Source organism: Rhinatrema bivittatum, chromosome 1, assembly GCF_901001135.1.
Source record: "Rhinatrema bivittatum chromosome 1, aRhiBiv1.1, whole genome shotgun sequence".
Taxonomy (NCBI): Eukaryota; Metazoa; Chordata; class Amphibia; order Gymnophiona; family Rhinatrematidae; genus Rhinatrema; species Rhinatrema bivittatum.
The window spans coordinates 221,401,673-221,414,487 of NC_042615.1; the positions used below are offsets into that span (position 1 = coordinate 221,401,673).

Here is a 12,815-nt window from a genome sequence, read left to right on the forward strand (position 1 = left end):
ATCAAATCCATAATTTATTCTGGTTTTTATAAATTGCGGGTTCTTTATTTATTTATTTTATTTAAAAGGCTTTTATATACCGATGTTCATGTACTGGTACATATCACATCGGTTTACATAGAACCAAAGTTGGAAATTACATCGAACAAGAGGTTACAAATAACAGGGCTAACTTCGTAAGAACTTATAGATAAAGCTGAGAGCGACTTAAAATTATTACAAAAAACAAATAGCAAATAACAATCAAACTCGGATTTACGACAGACTTATTAAGCATGGGTGCATATGAGACAACTTTGAGATGTATCAGATTTTTGCATCATTGTTCAAGCCTCAATTTTGCCACTGATAGACTTCTGCAATACCATTTATCTTACAAGACCATTAGAGCTGTTGATCAATTCTGTGGCATGCCTTATTTCTTGTGCGAGTCAGAGGGAGCACATTACTCCAATTCTTATTGATCTTCATTGGCTCCCAATTGAACAACGTGTTCAATATAAAACACCATGATGGTTTTTAAATTGCTGTACTCTGAAATGATACCCTGGGCTAATGCAATATCATAGTTATGCCAACTCACAAAGAATCTGAGATCTACAAACAGAATTTTTTTTAGATGTTCCCTCTTGAAACAAATAAGCATGTCTAGTGTCTGCATGCAAGTCTTCCTTTTCTGCAGTAGCACTAGTATTCTGGAATACATTGCCTTAGGCCTTGCGTTTAGAAGAGAACTTTTAAACTTTTAAAATAGCCTTGAAGACATCTTTTTAAGCAGGATTATCTTTAATATTTTACTGTTTTAATTGTATGATCTGTTTTTCTTTTTATCTGTGTAATTACATTTTTATTCACTATCTTATAATTATTTATATAGTCAGGCATATTTTATTTTTATTTTTTGTTTTAGTTTCAATTTTAAACAGTATGTTTTACTTTGGTTCTTTGATTTTATATTTTTGTGTCATTGAATGTATTTGTTTTCTGATGGTTTTGTATGTATCGAATTGTAAATTGCTTAGTACCGTCTGATGTTAGCAATTAATAACTTCATGATAAAGATAAAGATATAAAAAGTTAAGGACTGCAGAGGAAATGAGTATAAACTGGGAATCAAATAGGGCAGTCACAACATATATCCTTTTACACGCATTCTTCCTACTGGAACAACTAGTAGCTAGCCTCAAAACAAAAAATTCCAGCCGCCTAACTTATTAGCTGGCTAGAATTTATCCAGATGTGTGCCCAAATATTAATTTAGCCAGCTAAATTCTGAGCTAGCCGGCTAAATACTTTTGAATATGGACCTCATAGTTTCTAAGGCTGCATCTTTTTTTACACCTAAAACAAGTGATATTAAATAGCAATACAAATTATTTAGTACAGTATAAGGGATTGCCTTGTTTGGGTGGTATAAGTAGTATTTGACACTGTTAAAGATACAGTCTGCTGAGAGTCTGCAACTACTACCACAGAATTTTACCCTTGCCTTCATCCCCCTGACTACCACCGGCTCCTTTATGAAGCAGCCAGTTCTTCTTCCACAGGCCTGCATCTGGCTGGCTACTTCCCATAGGCATGCTTCTGTCAGCTCCCCAGGGCCACCCACTGCAAAATGAAGGTGTCCACAGAAGCCCTGGCCAAAGTTCAGAAAAAAATAGTGCAGGAAGCAGCTATAAAGGAAGGAGAGATGGAGGTAATCAGAAACTGGGCAAAGAGGGATGGAAGACAGAAGAGTAGATGAGAGGGTAGAAGAAAGAATGAGAGAGAGTTAGAAGGCAATGAAACTGGAAAGGTCAAAACAGAGGGGAGAGAATGTGAGGAAAGATGAAAGGAATGGGAGGAGGGAGAGGAGGATGCAATGAAGAGCAGAGTTAGAGGAGAGGAAAAGAGGCATGGGAGAGAATCCATAGTGAGAGAATATGAGGTAAGGAGACGAGAAGAAAGGTATGGAGGTAAGAAAAGGAAATTAAAAGGAAAGGAAAACAGAAAAGATGGTAGCAGTAAAAAAACCCCCAAAAAAACAACTCTTAACTTTAAAAGTCATGGAGAGATACCTATTGGCTGCAGCCCTCCAAGAACATTTATTCACAGAGCTGCGAGTTTTCACCTGGTGCCCTTTAACCTGTGAACTAATCTTTTTAAATCTTGTATATCTATGGCAAACCAAGGGAAGAGTTTTTTTGTCCCTCATACAGACTTGATGCAAAAGAGCATCATTATGCAAAGTCCACAAGATCTGGCTGGCTATAGGGCAGCCAGATACACAGCAGAGGAAGCAGCTTGCACCAAGATAAAAATCAAACAAAAGATCGCACAATAAATCAACATTGATCGTGCCTCGCACCTTTCTCTGCACACCTAATGATCCAGGGAGGTGTAACTCTGATTAAATAGAAAAAGTGTACAATTGCATGATCTGAGTAAGGCATGCTGAAAACCCCCAGTAACATACACACTCCCCTTTCCTCTCCATGGTGTCTAACCTGTCTGGATCCAAAAAACAAATGAAGCATATGCCACCCAGAGTGCGTTTCAACTTGCTTACTGTCATGGTCTAGAGAAATTTTTGGGGCCCTGTACAAATAAGTAATCAACATATTAATTAAAGTCCCTTAAAACAACGAGCAAGGGATGCTTCATACTCAGATCAACAATGAGCTCCTGAAGGGCATCCAACGATTCACTACCAGGAATACAACAACCCAGAAGGATGCCAGGAGAATCAGGAGAACCCAAATTATTAAGCAAACATTCACTGTCCTTAGGCGAATTGACAGTTTCCCAACTCTTTAGTCAACCCCCTTTTTCCCTTGTCTTTTGTAAAAGTGCACCTACCAAGCAATCAGGCTGATGCAATAACCTGTGTTAAGAGCCTGTGCACTGAATTTCAGCAGTGTTAACGCACAGCATCAAATGTTTTTAACTCCCGAAGCAGTAAGTTAATGATCTGCTAATGCACTGGGCATTAAAATGTTCGTACACTAAATTAAAATGTGCGGTCAGCACAGGCTGAACACATTTTAACTTAGGACGGGAGCTGAATGAGAGAGCGTGTATAGAGCATATCTTTTGTTGTGCTCCTAGCCAGCTATCGGGCCACAGTTAGACTTAAAACATAAAAGCACTGCCGAACCACTGCCACTTGTCCTTGCAGGTGAGGGAAGGAAAGGGGAGAGCAGAGTCCTCACACATGGGTGACATCATCAGATGGAGTCCAGCACGGAAAACTTATGTCAAAGTTTCTAGACTGGTTCAGATGAAAATTGGTCACCACCTTAGGTAGGCATTTAAGGTGCGTACACAGGACCACCCTATCATGAAAGAACTTTGTGTATGGTGCGAATGTCACCCACACCTGAAGCTCACTGACCCTGCACGCCAACGTGATCACGACCAAAAACATGACTTTCCAGGTCAGGTACCTCAGATCACAGGTGCACAGTGACTTGAAAGGATTCTTCATGAGTCAAGCCAACACCACATTAAGGTCCCAAGACACAGCAGGAGGCTGCAGAGGAGGCTTCAACTGGAGCAGACCATGAATAAAGCACCCCATTATGGGTTGCACAGAGATGGGTGAACAATCCACCCCCTGGTGGTAGGCCCCAATGGCACTGACATGTATCCTGACAGAGTTTCTAGAAACTTTGACTGGCACTCTGAGCATGCCAAACATGCCACTATCCACATGTACACGCGAGATCCCTCTCCAGTCTCGCAACATAGAATTAAAAAAAAATAAAACAACAAACATAGGAGAAACCCAACTCCGCAGGGTGGCGAGCAGGTTTCCTGAGGACTAAAATCCTACAGTCCTAGGAGAACAACTGTTACAGGTAAGCAACTCTGCTTTCTCATAGGACAAGCAGGATGGTAGTCCTTACACATGGGTGAATTCCTAGCTACAGGCAAGAAAACAGACACCCAACTAGGTGCCAACGGGTACAACACGGGTGTTGTTGGTAACAGCAGGAAACTTCCTGAACCTGAAAAAAAGGGCCCTAGGCAGGAAGAGCTGGGTTCTACAGCTGAAAGAGATTCTGAAGGTCAGACTGGCCGAAGCTGCTATCGTGTCGGCCATCCCTGTCCAAACAGTAATGAGCAGCGAAAGTGTGGAGGGAACACCATGTCGTAGCCTTGCAGATCTCAGTCATTGGGACCGCTCTCAGGTGGACCACCGAAGCCGCCATGGCTCTGACATAAAAGCTGCAGTCCCACTTGCACATAGCAGAAGGAGATGCAATCCGCCAGCCAATTAGACAGGGTTTGTTTAGCAACTGCAACTCCTAATCTGTTCTTATCAAATGAGATGAAGAGATGTGTAGACTGCCTGTGGCCTGCCATCCGCTCCAGATAGAAGGCCAAGGCTTTCTTGCAATCCAAACTGTGCAGAGCCCGTGTGCCCTGGTGCGAATGAGGCTTGGGAAAAAAGGTGGGCAGGACTGGTTCAGATGAAAACTGGTCACCACCTTAGGCAGGAATTTAAGGTGTTTACACAGGACCACCCTATCATGAAAGAACTTTGTGTATGGTGGGTATGTCACCATCTCCTGAAGCTCACTGACCCTGCATACTGAAGTAATCGCGACCAAAAACATGACCTTCCAGGTCAGGTACTTCAGATCACAGGTGCACAGTGACTTGAAAGGATTCTTCATGAGTTGAGCCAACAACACATTAAGGTCCCAAGACACAGCAGGAAGCTGCAGGGGAGGCTTCAACTGGAGCAGACCATGAATAAAGCGCCCCACTATGGGTTGCGCAGAGATGGGCGAACAATCCATCCCCTGATGCTAGGCTGCAATGACACGGAGATGTATCCTGACAGAGTTGGTCTTCAAGCCGGTCTCTGAAAGGTATAGCAGGTAGTCAAGTAGCCTTGGTGTGGAGCAGGAAAACAGATCTAAGCCATGACGCTCACACCACATGGAAAACCTCCTCTACTTCAGGCCGAAAGTCTTCCTGGAAGCCACCAGGACCTGAGACCCAGCATCCGACAGGGCAAGGGGCTGCAGGATTAACCTCTCAACATCCAGGTCATTAGAGATAATGCCCTGAGATTGGGATGGCGCAGCCTGACCGGATCCTGCAAGTTGAGGTCAAGGGAAGTTTCCAGACCGACTGGTTCTTGGACCAAGAGATTCTGCAGGAGCAGGAACCAGACTTGCCTCGGCCAATGAGGGGCTATGAGGATCATGGTCCCCCTGTCCTGCCTGAACTTCAGGAGAGATTTCATCACTGGTGGAAGCAAAGGATATGCATAAAGAAATTCCTTGCCTCAAAGAAAGGCAAAGGTGTCCGAGGCTGGTTTGCCATCCCCCCTGTACAGGGAGGTGAATTGTTCCACTTTGTTGTTGCAGGGGGAGTCAAAGAGATCCTCGTCCAGGGTTCCCCAGACACAAAAGATCCAATCCTCTGCTATCTCCTGACTGAGGGACCACTTGTGGAGCCAGAAGGCTAGACTCAGTCGATCTGCCATCACATTTTCAGTCCCGGCCAGGTACTTGTCACGTAGCAGTGTACCCTGAAACTGAGCCCTTGACCAAATCTGAACCACCTCCTGGGACAGGAGGAATAACCGCATACCTCCCTGTTTGTTGATGTGCCACATTGCCACTTTGTTGTTGGTCTGAATTAGGACTGCTTTGTTGGACAAGTGATCCCTGAATCCCCACAGTGCATAACGGATCACCCGAAGCTCCAGGAAGTTGATCTGAGACTGAGCTTCCTGCGCAGAACACAGACCCTGCTGGCAGAGCCCCTCCACATAGGCGCCTCACCCCAAGGTGGACACATCTGTGGTAAGCTCAACCTGGGTAGGGGAAGAATAAAAAGGAACCCCCTGCTCCAGATTGGGCAGGCTCTCCCACCAAGCCAAAGAGGTCCTGAGAGCCAGAGAAACATGGATGCGTACGTGAAAGTCTTGAGCAGCTTGTTGCCATTGGGACCGCAAAGTCCACTGAGCTCTGTGCATATGTAAGCGAGCCAAGGGAAAAACATGGACGGTCACGGCCATGTGACCCAGAAGTCGGAGCATATGCCAAGTAAAAGACCTGCTGCTTCCGGTGCACCACTCCACGAGGTATGCCAATGCGAGCGCCCAGCTGTGAGGAAGGTAAGCTTTGGCCTGAACATTGTCCAGCCAGGCACCAATAGAGCTTAACTGGGGCAACTGATAAGATGGGATTTTGGGTAGCTGAATAAATACCCTAGGGACTGCAACACCCGAATGGTCAAGTGTAGGGATCGAAGACTCCCTCCTGGGTGGCGCTCTTGACCAGAAAGTCATCCAAATAGGGAAACACCTGCACCCCTAGACAGCAGAGGTGTGCCCCTACTACCACCAGACACCTGGTGAAGACCTGTGGGGTTGAGGCAAGGCAGAAAGGCAACACCCTGTACTGGAACTTTCTCTCGCCCACAATGAACTGAAGATACTTCCTATGACCAGGGAAGATCTCGATGTGGGCATATGCATCTTTCAGATCGAGGGAGCAAAGCCAGTCCCCTCTTTGCAGAAGGGGAATCAGGGTGTTCAGAGCAAGCAACTTGAACTTTTCTCTTCTGAGAAACCTGTTCAAGGCCCTCAGGTCCAAAATAAGACATAGTCCCACTGTTCTCTTTGGAATCAGGAAATAGCAAGAGTAGAAACCCCAGCCCCGCTTCCGCAGTGGAACAGGCTAGACTACTCTGGCTGTTACGAGGGCGAAGAGATCCATCAAGAGTTTTTCCTGATGCGAGGATAGACCCCAAGAGAGGCATGGGGGAGAGTCTGGAGGGACACCCCGAAGATTCAACCTATACCCTTGACGAACGATTGACAGGACCCACTGGTCTGAGGTGACACTGGGCCAGCAGTCCACGAAGAACCATAGCCGGCCTTCTACCGGAGGACCCAGCATCGAGGGTATGGATAAATGACTTACGCTCCCTTGAAGCCAGTCAAAACCCCGTAGTGGAGCTCGACTGGGATGCTGGCTGAGGTCTGGGGTCCACTGCTGTCTGGAGTGGCCCCTAGTGCCCACGCACTGAGAACGGGGCAAGAGGATAATATTTCCTTTGACAATAAAAGGATCTCCACTGGCGCTGCTGCAAGGATTTTCTAGCAGAGGACGGTGGGTCCAATGTACCGGCTGAGTGATGCTGAAGGGTCTCATGGTGGTCCTTCAACTGAATCACAGCATCCCTCACCTTGTCATCAAAGAGGTTCTCGCCAGTACTCGGTAGGTCCACAAACTTCTCCTGGACCTCCGGACGGGATCAGAGGCTCGGAGCCAAGCCATCCTGCAGGCACCAATGCCCGCTGCTGCCACCCTGGCCGCCGTTTCAAACACGTCATAGGTGGAGCGCAACTCATGTTTGCCACATTCCAGGCCTTGTTGGACGACTGCTGACAAGGCTTCCTACTGCTGTTGGGGCAGGCGCTCAGAAATTTACTGGACCTGCTTCCGGAGGTTCCTGGAGTACTGCGTCATGTACAGCTGGTAGGAAGCAATACAGGAGATCAATAGAGCGCCTTGAAACACCTTCCAACCCAGTGAATCAAGCGCCCTGTGCTCCTGGCCTGGGGGGGGAGGGGGGGGCAGAAGTGTGAGTGCGAGAATGCTTGGCCTTTTTTTTTTTTTTTTTTTAGGGTAGACTCCACCATGACTGACTGGTGGGGAAGTTGGCACCTCTCAACCCCCAAGGCCTGCTAAACCACATAGACAGCATCCACCTTCCTGTTTACCACAGGCACAGAGATGGGATGTTCCCAGATCCTGAGGCATAGCTCCTTGAAAATATCATGGATGGAAACAGACACCACCTCCTTCAGGACATCAACAAACTGGAGAACCTCCAGCATCTTATGCCTGTCGTCCTTTTCCATCAGAAGCCGAAACAGAATGGTTTCTGCCATGGTGTGGACAAACCGTGCAAAGGTCAGGTCCTCGAGTGAGGACCGGCACCACTCCTCCAGCGAGGATGATCTCCGGAGTCATCTGATGAAGACTCGGAGGTATCAACCCCCCACAGGCCGTACAGAGGGGCCTCATGAGATCACCCGGGGACACCAATGGAGGGCCCCTGCCCAGGCCCCTCGGCTTTGGCAGGGGCCTGGGCAGGGGCATTGAGGCCCCCAAAAGACCCGGAATCAGACTGGGTAACGCCTGTTGTGGCACCAGGGGCCTCGACAGCGGTGCGGGCTGCAACAGGCTTTCCTCCTTGGAGGAACCCACAATGGGAATTGCATCGAATGGAGGAGGCAACAGTGGCTGCTGGAACATCAACAGTAGCTGCATAGGGAGAATACGAAGGACATCGAGGTGCTCCAGCAGCAATGCCAACAGAGGGTGCAGGCTCCAGCACCAGCGGAAGCACTGGTGGGGCTGGGGAAAGCACTGCTGGGGCGGGCGGCTCGATGCCCTGCAGGGCTCGAACAACTGCCAGTAGGACCCTGCATTTCAACGCCTCCTGAAAATCCGCTGAAGAAAGGATGGATGAAGGAGGGGGAGGCATCACCATATCTTCCTTGGAGCCCCAAGGAGGATCGGTTCCTGGCACCGGTATTGGTGGGGAATGCCTGGGACTCCCGGATTCGATGGAGGATGGTGCCTTGTCTCCACGGGGTTGCTTCAGAGGCATCACAGCAGACACTGGTGCCGACCCGAGCCCAGTACCATTTGTTGACTGAGACCAGTGGCAATGCTTCCTAGATTTCGAACGGTGTTCGGCCCGATCTTTCCCTGGTGCTGAGGAATGAGACAACATTGACATCCGGGAATGGGAAGACACCAACGACTGACGATCTCTGGTCCCTTTCTCCATCAAGGGCCCTGGAGGCAGGATGGACAATGAAGGCTCGGTGTCCATCGGCTCCCCTGGCCTCTAGGCATCGATGCCCCCTGACCTGGAGTCAAGGGTTCTGACTTCTTTGATCCAAATAGCTTCTCTATCTTGTCTAGGTCGGCATGCCGGCCCTTGGGGGTCATCAGGTTGCAGAACCGACACCCCCTGAACATTGTGCGATGCCCCCAGGCAGAGGATACACACATCATGTGGATCCATGAAGGACATAGTCCGAGGGCACTGAGGAAACCCTGAAGCCACCATAAGAAAAAAGCCGGTGAGCGGTCGATGACTAGCGGATACCAAGGTGCACAGTCGGGAATCGACCACACAGAAAGGAAAAAACTTAGCGCATTGGCCAGGTACCTAAGCCAGGGAAAAGGAAAGGGACCCAGCGCAGGAAGCTGACGAATTGACTGAGAAAGCTTTACAGAAACCGCAAAAAACATGAGCTCCACAACCGCTAGATGATAGCTCCGCAGAAGAGACGAGAGAGGTACCCCATGTGGACGCGGGGATAGTAGCATGTTGGGCTCCATCTGATGATGTCACCCATGTGTGAGGACTACCATCCTGCTTGTCCTAGATTAGAACCAGAGTGGTGGATCCAAGACAGAAACTTTACGCCACCTCTGAACAGGATTCAAGTTTCTAGCGTTAAGAAAGTGTGCTCAGATAGCGCACATTTCTGCATTGGGAGGGAATGCTTAATGACCACATTCACATGTAATTTCCATGTGAGGATGCTGAGCTGAATGCACATTTTTAAATGTACATTTTGTGTAAGTAAAACTCCTTCCTGCATCGGGAGTAATGTTAACCTGCACAAAATGAGCGTTTAACTGTGGGTAAAACTGTGCCTTCAGCTGAACACACTTTAATGCATCAGCCTGAACATGTGGATTATGTAAATCACTAAAAGGCACTTTCAAAAGCAAACTACTCATGTTACATGGACTAAAACCAGTGCACATCACCCACCTTGGCCCAAGGCCTCCTTGTCTCCTGTGGCAGCTCCTGGGTAAACTCTGTGGCACATTTCCATCCATTTGAATAGAACTGTATATGCGAAAAGCTCATTTTTATGAGAAATCTATTATGTTATCCAATCTGTTGTATGCATCTGAGTCACCTTTATGTTTCATTTTCCATTTCAGTTTTGTTTTGGGTTTTTTTTTTACTTTCTATACCAATTCTTTCTACTTCCTTTCCTCTCTCCTCTGTATCATCCCCCTTCAAAGTCATCTCTAATTTTCCAGCCTTTCCTTTACTCCCTCCCTTCAATTTTAATCCCTCTCACAATGTTTAACCCCTTCCTTACCCCTCCATCCCACCTACTTCCTCACTTTAACTTTACATCCCCCCCCCCTTTTCCCCACGCTCCTTAATTGACCCTCCCCTCCCCCAATAGCAGTGCAACAAGCCTGCCAAGTGTGTGCGATGCAGCAGCAGGTGGGGAGTGGACAGGAAGAGAAAATCTGCATAAAGTTGGTAGAGAGCCAATGGGCAGATGGGAAGAGATAGCCTATGGGGCACCTCAGGAGCAGGGCATGGAGAAGAAGCCTAGGCCATGGCTCAAGAGCAGTTGGTGAAGGAGGAGTCTTGGCAGCCACTCAGGAGTAGGCAGAAAGAGGTAGGATTGAGGCGGCTGTGTGCAAACTGATTATCAGGCCGGTGCTATATCGGCGCGCGGAAAATGGGCGCTCATGATTGAGCGCCTGCTCTCCTAACATGTGCCGATGCACCTCTCCTGGGCGCCCGATGTAATATTTAAATGGGCTGCCATGGTAAAAAGGAGGCGCTAGGGGAAATTGTGCGCCCCTAGCACCTCCTCGGCAGCGGGCGCCCAGGAGAGGTGGCTGTCAGCGGGTTAGGAAAAGGGACGCTCAATTTTACAACCTGTGCACAGCCACGAGTTAGGAAAAAGGACGCTCGTTAATTGAGCATCCCTTTTCCTAACCTGACTGCTGGGATACTTTTTACTTTTTACTTTTTAATTTTTCCTTTCTCGGTTCCTTCGACTTAATATCGCCGTGATATTAAGTCAGAGGAAATACAGAAAAGCAGTATTTTCCGCTTTTCTGTAAATGTTTTGATTTCCTCAAGAATTAATGCCTACTCCAGGGCACGTCGGGCGCACATTTTCTTTGCATCCGGAGAAAATAGCTAATTGCCTCATCAACATGAATTTACATGTGATGAGCACTATTAGCTAAGCGCCTGGTTGGACGCGCGTTTTGGACGCACTAACCCCCATTTTGTATCGGGGTTACAGACGCACGTCCAAAACGCAAGTCTAATCGGGTGCTGAGCCATGCACCCGCCTGAATGAGAGAGAGTAAGGATGACAATCCAGGAACAATTTTTAAAATGTACTTAATATAAATACAATTTTACCAAATAATCAGGCTGTACCAGCCCTATTCCCAGCAGCAGTTTGCTAAAACGCCAGCAGGGTTGTGGCATGCAAAATAGCTGAGCCCTGGGGCATCATGGGGCAATTTTACCTTTGGCCTTCCATGAATGAGCTGTCTCAGATCGCTGCGAGGTTGATCAGTCTGCACATCACTGTCATTGAGGCAGTTAGCAAGACCGAGCCAGGACTAGTACAATCATGGGGACTGCAATCTGAAGCAGGCCCAAAACATGCACCGGAAAGTATGCGTAGAGATTTTAAAAGGCAATTTCCACATGTACTTTCCCTCATGGCTAAAAGTACGCACGCTTACCCCATACTGGGAGGAGGCGAGAGACAGAACAAACAGTCTGCGTTTTTACACATAAAATAATTTCATTATTGCCCCCCCTTCCAGTTTTTCAGTTAAAAAAATTACCTTATATCGGCCCCATATCTGTCTTCTTTCTTTAATAGTGGTGCAGGAGAGGGGATTTCATAATTGCCAAGACACAAAGATACATTTTAAATTATGGATTTCTCTTAGCTACTTCCTCTCAAATCTTATACAGGGTGCCTGGTCCAAAGGTATCCCTCAACCAGTTTGATTTTCAGGATAGCCATAATGAATATATATATATTTTTTTTAACAACTTTAAAAACCGTATAACCAGTAAAAACAACAGAAGCGGTTCACAACATGACATCAAAAGCAATTTTAAAAAATTAAAATGAAAAAGTACATTAATAATTAAATATTTAAAAACAAAGTCAAACAAAATAAATCAAAACCAAAACTATATGCATGAGCTAACTTGTATACAATAGTTAGGGCAAACTGATCCAGTCCTCATTTTGCCTCACTGCAAGCAAGAAAATTTGAACTACAAATCCATGCATGTAATATGGCCAAACCAAGATTGGATCAGCCTGTTCGGTTGAACTGGAGTCAGATAGCAACCCCATCAGCCTGTTTTTCTTAGACCTAACATATGCAAAACATCTCATGCATATTCATTTTGAATATCCTGAAAAACAGACTGACTGAGCCAAGGCCCCACCAAGGCCTAGGCCAAGAACTACCAGCATGGGCAGTGACTCGGTTTAAAGAGGAATTGTGCATTTAATTCTGGAGCTGCCAAGCAATGGTAATCCTTTAGAAGTAAGCACTCACCCCCCAGAATCTTAACAAATGCTTATTTGTCCTCAGAGACATCTGCAATCACAGAGCCTAATTGCAGCAGCTGGCAAGTTGGAAAACTAGGGCAAAGTAGCAGTAGCAACTTGTTTTAACTTGTACACATACAAAGATGATTTACAAAGCAAGGAATCATAAGAAATGCTAGATAAATGCTACCCAGGCAGTCATAGTAGGGTACAAACAGCAACAATTTTACATCCATTCTCTCTTACTAAAATTGTTGTGAGAAAGTGTGAAGCTACTGTATTTGACTGATGTGCAAAGCTGTGAAGCAGCAGGAAACATAAATGCCCTCATACAAACAGAAACAGTCAACAGGCTCACAGCAAGAGCAGAAAGAAAGCAGACAATTTCATTGCCTTGAAGACCCAAAGTATTTTACAAAGA

At 46.7% G+C, this 12,815-nt stretch overlaps 1 protein-coding gene across 5 annotated transcripts in view; it reads right to left on the reverse strand.

Moving 5' to 3' along the window:
• RGS12 (regulator of G protein signaling 12) overlaps positions 1-12,815 on the reverse strand; it is a 424,812-nt gene that overhangs the window by 199,582 nt on the left and 212,415 nt on the right. The gene's annotated exons all lie outside the window — the stretch shown is intronic.